Consider the following 10,347-nt stretch of genomic DNA (forward strand, 5'->3'; position numbering starts at 1 on the left):
TTTTTTTTTTTTTTTAAAGAAAACCTTCCTGTTTCATAGTTTCATGTATAAGGCAGGCCTAAGCTGGTATCCATTTTTCTCACACTGGAACTAACAGCATTAAACAATTCTAGAAATTTAAAGAGTCTCACTAGGCCTCAGGAAGAGCTCTTACAAAACCAATTAAGCTCAAACGCCTGTTTTCACTTGACCAGTCTGAGTCTCCCGCAGACGTTTCTGAGGGTAGGAGAGCCAAGACTGCACCCATGCATCCCCCTCGGGGCTCCAAGAAACCAACAGGGTGCTCACAGAGGATGGGCGCTTTCCAGCGATGATTCTTAAACACATAGGCAATTGATCAAGCGCAAACCACTGGGGTCACAGAGAGCCCAGCAGGTCAAAGGCCTTCACTGTGAAACCACATCCCATCCTTGCTGGAGAGCAACTGCGGTAAAAAGAGCAGGACATCAGGAGCCCCCGAGCATCCAGAGGGAGGACACTGAGGGGTGACCTCCCCGTCGGGTTCAGCCACTGAGCTCCACTGAACCTAGAGAAGAAATGGCAAGGAGGTGCCGGGATCATTAATTTGTATTTCTAATTTTTTTTTCCTTGCCTCCTTCCTGCTCACTGCCTGCATTCCAAAGAAGTTGCTAAGCTTTCAGTGGGGTTTTCTTTTTTTTTAAGTGTATTTAAAGTAGAAAAAAAGAAAAGAGAGAGAAATGACATACCCAGGGTACCCACTCTCCAGAATTAATGTTAACTTTTTGCCACTTTTGCTTCAGAATGTTTTTTTGAACAATAGAAATAAAACATTCTGGATAGGGTATGTTCTGTTCCCATCTCCAGGGCTCTCCCTTACCCTTTCCAGAAGAAATTACATGCAAGTCTGTGTGCACGCACACGCACACATTATGTGCAAACATGTTTTGTAGTTTTTAAGAAATCCTCATAAATGTATCATATAGCACATTCCTCCTTCTCTCAGTCTCTTTCTATATGCATTCATGAGTGTACTTATCTATCTATATATCTACATGTATGTAAATATCTACAAGTATGCATGTATCTACCGATGGGCATTTGTAACAGAAACAGAGACAGAGACAGAGAGAGAGAGGTTGACTTTGTGGAGGCAGGAGAACGGGAATGGTTTCCCCCAGACTACGGTAGGTTGATCCCTGGAGCAGTGAGGACCCTCACAGCCCTCAGGGGCAAGATGTGGCCAGACCACAGAGAGACACAGCTTCGTGAAGAACCTCAGGAGACTGCAATAAGGTCCTCAGCCTCCAGGAAGCACAATACCAGCAGAGTTGCCAAACTTCAGAAACCACCTGGACATAAAGGATGGACATCCCAGCCATAATCAGAGAGGAGAGAAGAGAGAGGGCCCTCTCTGATGATCTGGGCAGTTGACCACCCAGGATTATGAGCCCTGGAGGAGGAGAGAAAAAGAAAGCCACATTAAGAAATAGACTTGAGCTTGGGAAATTATTCTAAAGGTCAAGAAAAAACACTATTTGCACACCTGAGTTTCACCCACGGAAGGGAATTTAGAAATCCTCTCCGTCTTTGATGTTTATTCAAATGAAAATCCCTCAAGGCTACGTTCCCTCAACTTCTCCAGAAAGCCATCTCTAAGGACACTAGCTACAGTTCTATCTTCTTTTACTGAATATTTATTGGGATGCAGAATGGAAGGATTAAGAAGGTGAACTCTGAGTTACCTAGGCCTGCGTGATAACTCTTTTTCCATGTATTTTTTTTTTTAATGCTATTGGTATTGTGACAGGGATTGCATTAAATCTGTAGATTGCTTTGGGCAGAAGGGACATTTTCACAATATTGGTTCTTCCAATCCATGAGCATGGGATATCTTCCCACTTGTTTGTATCATCTTCAATTTCTTTCATCGGTGTTTCATACTTTTTTAAGTACAGATCCTTCACCTCCTTGGTTAAGTTTATTCCTAGGTATTTTACTCTTTTTGGTACAGTTGCAAATGGGATTGTTTTCTTAATTTCTCTGTCTGCTAAATAAATGTAGGAGACGGAAAGGAGCTCCAAGGAGTTGTACAAAATAAAAGACTTTTATAGGCATAAGGGAGTAAGAACAAGGAAGTTAAGTTAGGGATTGGTTAGTGAAAGGTCACCTCCCTTTAGGGGATGGCCAGGGTCTATCAGGCAGATGACCTAACTAGTGCTAACCAGACAATTCCTGATGGACTGGTTTAATATTCCATTTCTGGAAAGGACTGAGACTGTCATTAAGTTAGTCTTGGTTTGGTGATGTGGGACTTAGCAAATATGACTCCAATTTTGGACCTGTTGTCTTGTTTTTAACAATGCCCTCCAGCACTTAGGCAATTTACTCAAGCTCTCTGAGCCTCAGTTCCTCATCTTTTAAAAATGGGGAGAGTATGGGGCGCCTGGGTGGTTCAACTGGTTGAGCGTCTGACTCTTGGTTTCAGCTCAGGTTATGACCTCAGGGTCATGAGATCAAGCCCCACATTAGGCTCTGCACTGCGCATGGAGTCTGCTTGAGATTCTCTCCCTCCCTCTCCCTCTGCTTCTTCCCCTCTCTCTCTCTCATAAATAAATCTTTAAAAAAATAAATGGGGAGAGTAACAGAACCCGCCCCATAGGGTTGTCGTGAGAACTGAGATATGTCAAATATTTATAGCATAGCTATTTCCTCCAAAATAACTATTATCGTCCATTATCACACTTATGATTTATAGCACATATTTCAATATCTCATTGCATATGAGAGCAGTTACATCATTGTATTCTGTTTGTGAACACGTACCTATGTTCTACCCTGTGAACAACTCCAGGGCAAAATTTTATTCATCTTTTCATTTCTAGTACATAATACAGTCTTATGAATAATAGTGAATAAGTGACTTTATTAAAAAGTTGACTAATGTTTGCCTTGTGTTATTGGTTCATGTACTGATCAACATAAGGGGAAAATAAAGATTTTTCAGAATTCTAAAGGTCTCAGAAAGTTTACATCCAATCAACTTATTCTTAGGAAATTACTTGCAAAATAAGAGAATAAACCAAGATAGTGAAAGATGTGGAATCTGACCCAGAAGAAGAGTAAAGAGAATTCCTATGACAGCATCAAGCTAAAGTCACAATTCAGATGGACAGTGATTTTGAGGAGAGGAGTCAGAGTACGAGAAATTGATAGAATAATTCTTAAGACTGAGGACTGGGAATATTTTGAGAATAATAAAGGTAATTACTGGACAGGAAAAAGAAAAAGGAGACCCCATATGAATTTGAACATAGAGAAAGACTGTCCACTGAGGGGCATAGAGATGATCACATCCTACACATATTAGCGGAAATGTAATCCTAGCACATTACTTGGTTCTGCAGAGAACAATCACTACATATGGATAACAGGATAAATGCTGTGGATTAGTTTTCAACTTTTATTTTATTTTATTTTTAAAGATTTTATTTATTTATTTGACAGAGAGAGACACAGTGAGAGAGGGAACACAAGCAGGGGGAGTGGGAGAGGGAGAAGCAGGCTTCCCACTGAGCAGGGAGCCCGATGCGGGGCTCGATCCCAGGACCCTGGGATCATGACCTGAGCCGAAGGCAGTCGCTCAACCGACTGAGCCACCCAGGCGCCCAGTTTTCAACTTTTAGAAGCAACTCAAGCCACCATGGGAGGCAACCCTACTTACATAACAAAATATTATCAACCTAAGCTTTTGTGAGAAAACTTTAGGAGGTAGGCTGGGAGGAGGAGTCAGGGATGAGTCAAGGATGAGGGAAGACAAATTACAGGTAGAGAATAAAGATGTCTTATAACTGCTAGACAAAAAAAAAAAAATGTGAATGGAAGGATAAAGTCTGAATCTGCAGGTGTGACTGAAAGATGTGCCGGTTGGTGATAGAAATACAGCACGCTTAGGGGATAGGGTTGGTGGTAAGAAAATGACAAGTATTCTCACCTGTCAAGCAGAAAGACAACCATCAGCAATTACAGCAGATTCATCCAGAATTGGTAGTAGAAATGGATTCTCTCAAGGAGACACACACACACACACACACACCCGTTAATGAAGGAATAAATGGTCAACCATACAACGCATCCATTTTTTAAAAAATACAATAGGAGACATATACAATATTGACAGCATTGTTTGTCATAGTAGAAAACTGAAAACAACCCCAAACAAGTAGAGACATTGCTGCATTGTAACACAATGCAGTCTGGGGTAACAGTGCAAATCAACTATGGAGAAGGACATCGACACGAATTAACAGAAACACAGTATGGAATAAAAGAGCAAATTGCAGACCACACCAACAGGATATCATTTTCAAGTTGATAAAAACAGGTAAAACAAGTAATATGTTACCTGGGAGACTAACACATACATCCTAAAACTATTAAGAAAAGCAAGGGAATGAGAAAAAGTAGGGTCCCCCCCTCCGCCCCGGAGAGGTGGAAAGAGAACGGAAAGAACACATACGCAGCTTCAACACCATTGCTCATGTCCTGCTTCTGAACTTGAGAGGCAGCGTCCCAAGTATTCATTGTATTATTATACATATAATTATGTATATAAACTTACACGTGTTGCATTTCTTTTGGTTTTATCAAATATTTCTATTAAAAACAATAGTGTAGATATAGTACCCATGCATTTGTGAGAAACTGTATTTATGTGCATATGTAATAAAATTGTTTTCAAATGGGGAACACTTCTACTTTCTGAGATGCAAAGGTTGGAATGGTGTCACAATGTTATTACATGGAAAAAAGATTAGGACAGAGCTGTGCTCGTTCACGTAACCTCATTCGTGGAGCGGAGAATGATGTATTGCAAATGGATACTTGTAATACGTAGAAAATATTGGAAAAGACATACACAAAATCACAGTAGGTGCCTCTGTGGGATGGGACTGGAGGACTGGGGGAAAAGGAGATTTTATTTTGCCTTTTATATTGTATGTAAGACTAAACATTTATCAGATGATAGTAATAGTGGATATCCTTTACCAACATGAGGTTTGGAGACACTGACTCTCCCTTTTTATGCAGCTGAAAATCTACTTATAACTTTTGACTCCCCCAAAATTTAACTACTCATAGCTACTGTTGACCAGAAGCCTCACCCATAACATAAACAGTTAACACAGATTCTGTATATGTATTACGTACTATGTTCTCACAGCAAAGTAAACTAGAGAAAAGAAAATATTAAGAAAATCATAAGGAAGAGAAAATACACTTACAGTATGTACCGAAATAAAACCCCATATTTATTTAAAAAAAAAAAAAAAGACAAACACAGTTCAAACCCAAGCTGTTCAAGGGTCAACTGTATAAAAGTGTATAATACTAGAAATAGTACTATAATCATAGTTAATACTTAACAGAGTACTTAGTACTGACACATAGTAAGCACTCAACAGAAGTTAGGTAGTGTTCTAGGGGTAGCTGGGTGGTTCAGTTGGGTAAGCATCTGACTTCAGCTCAGGTCATGATCCCAGGGTCCTGGGATGGAGGCCCACGTCGGGCTCCCCACTGAACAAGGAGTCTGCTTCTCCCTCTGCCTTCCCTGCCCCCCTCTTGTGCTCACTCTCTCGCTCTCAAATAAATAAATAAAATTTTAAAAAAAAACAAAAAACAGGTAGGTAGTGTTCTTATCACTCCGAGGCATTCTGCCAGGACCATGAGACACCACCACAGAAGGAACTGTTGAAAGAAATGAGGATTTTTTTAACCTGGAAAAGACAAGACTCCAGGACATGATCGCTGTCTTCAGATACGGTAAGGACAATCCTTCAGGAACATAACGAGGTTCACTTTGCATGTTTCCAAGGCGAAGGACTACAGCTCTGGACCGAAGCAGCAGGAGAGACAAACAGCCCTTCCAAAATGAAATGAGCCGCCTCTGGATGGAGCACTCACTCACGGTCACCAGCACCCACTGTGGACTTCAAGCTCCGCCCTGAGGACCGTTGCTCAAGGACAACCTTTAAGACCTCCTAAATGTGAGACCCTGTTCTTCAAAGTCAAAGGCTGCATTGCTGACAGGGAGCAGATACAGCACGTCCTTTCCCAGAGTGGAAAGTGATGCGTTGGCACTTAACATCCCAAGGTAAATGCTGAAATCATCGAGTTTTGCTGGGATCCTTCATACGCTGGGTGAAAGCTACTCTCTTGGTCAAAATTTGCGAAAGAAGGGACACCAGCACAAAACCTCTCCTCGGAGGTGGGGAGAATGGGGGAAGTCTGCCTGAGACTCAAAAAGAGAATTCTGGGGTGGGGGGGTGGGGGGGTGGGGGGAGCTAGAGCCAGGATTGAAAATGAGAGCAAGGGAAGCAGGCGGGCAGACACAGGGCAGGCAAAGGCAGGTGAAAGCTGCCGCCCGCAGGTGGTGGGACCGAGCGGGTATGGACCACATGTTGAATCAGGGATAAACTTTGGAACGGACTATAACCAGGAATGAGAAGTCTGGCATTTTGTAGTTTCTGAAGAATTCCTCCTAAATTCCCTTTCCTTTCAGTAAACACAAGGAAAAACCACAGCCCGCTGTGTGTGTGGTCTCCATGGCACACAAAAGTGAAGGTCAACGCCAGGACAGGGCAGGAGAAACCCAGAGGCCACCGGTGTCCCAGGTTCCCAGAGGAGAGAGGCAGCCTGCCCTCTACTGGTTTCCCAGGGGCACTGCAACACCGAGGCTCTGAGGCGGAGCCCCAGCCGGTGATGGGCATCTCAAAGCAAGGAAAACATTTGTGAATAGCAAGCTTCTTGGCTAGCTGCAAACAAGACAATGCCTTTCTCTACCTGGACATTTTATTAGGGAAGGGAACACAAGAAGCCAAAATTATCTTCACAGCCAACTAGACACTTTGCAGAAAAATATTTTAAAACGATTGGTAAAACTGGGTGGGAATCGGAACGCCTGGGTGGCGCAGTCGGTTAAGTGTCGGCCTTTGGCTCAGGTCATGATCCCAGGGTCCTGGGTTCAAGCCTTGCATTGGGCTCCTTGCTCAGCGGGGGAGCCTGCTTCTCCCTCTGCCTCTGCCGCTCCCCCTGCTTGTGCGTGCACACCCTCTCTTACAAATAAATAAATAAAATCTTAAAAAAAAAACTATATCAGAATTTTCATCCTAATGACAAACCTCTTTCATCTGCCCGGTGACCGGACGTTTGCAAAAACACTTTGACATTTGTTGTCTCATCAAGTCCCTATGAAGAACTGTTTTCCTCCTTTGCAGAGGAATGCAGTCCTTAGGCATCCCCAAAGGGTCCACTGCACAACTAAGGTCCAACATCAACTCCTGGTTTGTCTTTCTACCTTGTCGCCATTTTACCATCCAACCCAAAGACCCCAGGAACAACCCAATAAATCACTCCGATTCACGGTGGTTCCTGTCTCAGTAAGCACAGAACCTCTTCATGGACTGGAAGCCAAGGTCTCAAGCCATTTACTCCCCTGGCAAGGAACCCATATTAGGAAGAAGAAACGAAACCAAGGCCTTTGGTATTTATGGATTATTCATGGGCGCCTGCACGCGACCCACACCATCCCTCTCTTTATGGCATTACTGGAGAGTTCATAAAAGAAGCAGGCTTTTCTTCTCAGCAGAGCTACGTGTTGTGCAATTACAATATAATAAAGGGAAGCTTGTCTGCAATTTTTCCTGGTCCCCATAAGTTAAACTTTTGACACCAAAGTCACCCTGCCATTTGAACCAGGGAAGCCAGGCTGGGAGTTGGTAAGACAATAAGGTCAGTAGCAGATCAAGTAAAGCCTTCTTGTCTTAGCCCAGCAGAGGTGGTGAGCCCCTTAGCACCTTGTCAAACACTAAATTTAATCCGTTTTATTTTTGAATCGCTTTTTAAAAATACACTAACCATTAAGCAATGGGGGGAAAGGTCCTTTTAAAATGATTTATTATGTGTTAACAGCTAAAGAAAATCTAAACAATGCCTCCATAAAGACCCACGATCACGTTTTTAATTAAGAGCCACAACTTTTAATGGAAGGCATAATATGCCCATTCATTTCAGGGTACCGGCCGCGGTTCGGTAATCCCGCAGTCAGGCTCAGGGGAGAATAACAGCTTTTGATCACACCTCAAAGTCTTCTGTTAAAGAAAATAACAATAAAGTGAGATCCCTTTAAAACTGAAGTTTGAGAATTTCAACCCAGAGAAAGGACACATTTTGTTTCATTACAGGGGTGCTTGTTACTGTGTCTACGTCTACAATAGCACTACGTCTACGTCAGTGCTCTGAGGAACTCAGACACCTCCTAAGTTTTAATATGCAACTAGGTCGTTCTAAGTGTGCCCTGTGTGTGTGTGTGTGTGTGTGTGTGTGTCCTGGTAAATTCCTGCTCATACTCTGGGGAGGCTGTGCCCTCTGAGAAACAAATCATTACTGTCTCTCTCAAATTGGTCCCTAAAAGCATTTAGCATTTCCTTCTCTTTAAGACCAACATCTCATGATCTAGAACAGAGCTATGTCCATTTGCACGGTCTCGCAAGGAAATATTCATAGTAACACCCAGCCTTTAGTGGCTGTTTCCCATGTGCCAGGTTCTGCAGGCTCTGTGCCAGGGCTGGATAGCAGCATCTCACTCGATCCTAGCAATAATGAAGTGAAAGTCTTATTATCCCCATTTGCAGACCAGAAGCTTGGAGAGGAGGAGAAAGTTGCTCCGGTCCCTAAGTAGCACCACATACCATGGGCTGCAGAAGGGTGGGAGTGGGGTGGACTAACCTATTAGACCCAGTTCTCCCCCTCAAAGAGTTTTAGGTCTTGTTGGGAAGGGAGGACTTAACCACAGAAAAACACAACTAGCCCAACAGGACCCCAGCGGTAAGAACCCACTGAGAGCAAAGGGGACACGTATAAGTGCTGAAGAAGTTCACAGAGGGAACACCTCCTCTGGGGTTTCAGATACAGGGGATTCCATCTTGACCTTTAAGGACCCACAGAGTTTCCAAAACAGCGAGAGAGTGTGGAGGAGGTGAAAGACAAAGGTAAATCCTGTAAGCCTGTGTTCACCTAATTTGGTTCTCTGTGCCACCTTCAAGATTTATGCTCCATTCCCATGACACCTGGATACCCCAAAGCACTACATTCCTGCCTAGACACTCTATTATCATTTCTCAATATTTTTCTTAAAACATATTACCTTTTTTTAAAAAAAAACCTTAGTGGGGCGCCTGGGTGGCTCAGTTGTTAAGCGTCTGCCTTTGGCTCAGGTCCTCATCCCAGGATCCTGGGATCGAGCCCCGCATCCGGCTCCCTGCTTGGCAGGAAACATGCTTCTCCCTCTCCCACTCCCCTTGCTTGTGTTCCCTCTCTTGCTCTCTGTCAAATAAAAAAATAAAATATTTTAAAAAATAGAAAATAAAAAAACTTTAAAAACCTTAGATGTATTTTTTAAAGGAAACTTTGTATCAGTACTGTAACTTGAAAAGGAGAATCATATAGTCAAAAGCAAAGTAGTCCAAGACAGAACATGGGGTAAGAACAAAATAATGCTCTCAAGTCTAAAAATTAAATTTAGGAAAAGTACTAGAATACAACTAGAAATGAGAAAAGTCGATAATCTGCAAAAAGATAAAATAAAAACACATGCTTGGAAAGAAGCAGCCCCTAACTCAATGTTGGTTGGGTAGCTAACGCCAAGCCAACCCAGACTTTCCTGGCTTCCCTGCTGCGTGGTTCCAGAAGCCTGGTAAGTGGGCTCCCTTAGGTAAGTCTTCCTTAAGCCACTGCCCCCAGCACAGCCTGCTGTCCCCAAAGTGGGGGCTGAGGGCCACTTGTTGGATGTAGGGGAGATACAGCAATAACAATTCACTCTACCAATATTTCCAGAAACGTGTGAATAAAGTCTAGCTACATAAAGTGTAAAATACTGATGAGCTGGCAGAGGGAAGACAACGAGAAAGACAAAGATAATTACGTGTCTGGAACAGGTACCGGGGGCGCTCTCCGGAAGCCGCTCCCGCTAAAACGCGCCCCCCGCAGAGCAGAAGCAGGTTGCGGACAAGTTCACGCACAAGCCGGCCCTAAAAGGCAGGACCCGGCTCCAAAAACCACCAATGAGCTGCCTGAGTGGCCTGCCAGGCTCAACCAATCAGGGCGAGACCCTTCTGACCAATCAGAACGAGGCCCTTCCAGCCAATCAGGATGAGGCATTTTTTCCCCCTTTCCCTAATTAGCATATTGGACCCCTAGCTGGAACCTGGGCGGGAGCTTTTCTCTGTATGAGCAGAACGTCAGGTTTGCACCTGGGGTCAACTTTACTTTATTAGTGCTGTGTCTCTCTGCAGCTTCGAGCTGTAGCCCCAATAAGGCCTTGCCTGTGCC

General features: G+C 43.5%; 1 long non-coding RNA gene across 2 annotated transcripts in view; it reads right to left on the minus strand.

Annotated features, from left to right (window-relative positions):
• The window catches only part of LOC115942621 (uncharacterized), a 45,756-nt gene extending 35,729 nt beyond the window's left edge, over nt 1-10,027 (minus strand). The window contains exon 1 of one of the 2 annotated variants that reach the window (XR_004077256.2): nt 9,941-10,027. This is a non-coding gene — a long non-coding RNA (uncharacterized LOC115942621). Of the gene's footprint in view, nt 1-9,163; nt 9,326-9,940 lie in introns of those variants that run through there. The other variant, XR_014140308.1, reaches the window with a different exon arrangement.
• Between the last annotated feature and the right edge of the window lie 320 nt (nt 10,028-10,347).

Source organism: Leptonychotes weddellii, chromosome 15 (assembly GCF_054177405.1).
Source record: "Leptonychotes weddellii isolate Sample4059 chromosome 15, ASM5417740v2, whole genome shotgun sequence".
NCBI classification, from domain to species: Eukaryota; Metazoa; Chordata; class Mammalia; order Carnivora; family Phocidae; genus Leptonychotes; species Leptonychotes weddellii.